Here is a 1,427-nt window from a genome sequence, read left to right on the forward strand (position 1 = left end):
GCTAGAAATTCCACTCTACTATTTTTTAGAAGTGAAACACATTGAATACGTTCCTGAAATAAAATTTAAAAATTTTTTAAACATCCGGATGGATCATATCCTGAATATCTTTGGGTAAGCACAGGTCTACTTTTGCGTTTAGTTCCAAGATTGGATTTGTGGTTCCAACAATATTTTTTTTTTTGGTTGGGTGGGGTGGAATTACACAGTGAGAGAGAGGTACTGCTTGGAGTTTATGGCAAGTTATTGACACAGCAACATGTTGCGTGTCTAACCTAAGTAGGAACAATTGTCCCACATCATTTCGTTCAGTCATTAGGTGGGAATTTTAGTGTAACAGTCAAACTAGCTTAGTGTATCACCAGATGGAGGTACAGCCCAGCTAACTGTGTACAGGTACCATTTTGGTATACAAGCCACCTTGCCGTATATAGGTTATCAGAGTGAGGCACAGTCCACCTGGCTGTATGTAGGTACCACAGTGAAGTATTGTTCACCTAGCAGTATTTGGGTACCAGACTGAAGTAGATTGTAGCAGTAATTCGAAACTGAATCTCTGGATAGGCAGTCAGACATCATGAATAAATCACTATAGTTTCACATGACTGGTCCATTAACCAACTAATCAGTTTAGAATTTGAATTCCAGTCCCCTCTAAAAACCGTTTGGCATGCATTTTTACTAGCCAGATGACCCAGGAAAACAGCAAAGATAAATGATGCAGATAGATGAGAGGAACTTCCATTGCCACAGATATATACCAATAGTTCCCAGTTGTGTTAGGCAAGCTGCATGTTGTATCAATAGCTTGCCATAAACTCTTAGCAGTAGTTCTCTCCAACTATGTAATTATTTCTGTTGTGATTTGTAAAAGACCAACTCTGTCTTTATGTGCAATAAGAAAACTTGTGTTAAATGTTCATGGGTGTTGTTTGGTTACTTCTTCATCGCAGCCCAAGAAACAGGATCAGGGTTCAGTTCTGCTGCGTGGCACTTTGGGCAAGTATCTTTTACTTGTTTCAGTCATTTGGCAGGAGTATCGCCTTTAGTTGGACAAATCAACCTCAGGACTTATTCTTTGTAAGCCTAGTATTTATTCTATCGATCTCTTTTGCCGAACTACGTTACAGAGATATAAACACACCAACATCGGTTGTCAAGTGATGGTGGGGAACAAACACAGATATGCATATATATATATATATATCATCATCATCGTTTAACGTCCGCTTTCCATGCTAGCATGGGTTGGACGATTTGACAGGACTGGTGAAACCGGATGGCAACACCAGGCTCCAGTCTAATTTGGCAGAGTTTCTACAGCTGGATGCCCTTCCTAACGCCAACCACTCAGAGAGTGTTGTGGGTGCTTTTACGTGTCACCCGCACGAAAACGGCCACGCTCGAAATGGTGTCTTTTATGTGCC

The 1,427-nt window shown here is 40.7% G+C and overlaps 1 protein-coding gene across 1 annotated transcript in view; it reads right to left on the minus strand.

Moving 5' to 3' along the window:
* The window catches only part of LOC106870325 (protein Dr1), a 19,311-nt gene that overhangs the window by 4,879 nt on the left and 13,005 nt on the right, over positions 1-1,427 (minus strand). The gene's annotated exons all lie outside the window — the stretch shown is intronic.

The sequence above is a fragment of the Octopus bimaculoides genome, chromosome 22 (assembly GCF_001194135.2).
Source record: "Octopus bimaculoides isolate UCB-OBI-ISO-001 chromosome 22, ASM119413v2, whole genome shotgun sequence".
NCBI classification, from domain to species: domain Eukaryota; kingdom Metazoa; phylum Mollusca; class Cephalopoda; order Octopoda; family Octopodidae; genus Octopus; species Octopus bimaculoides.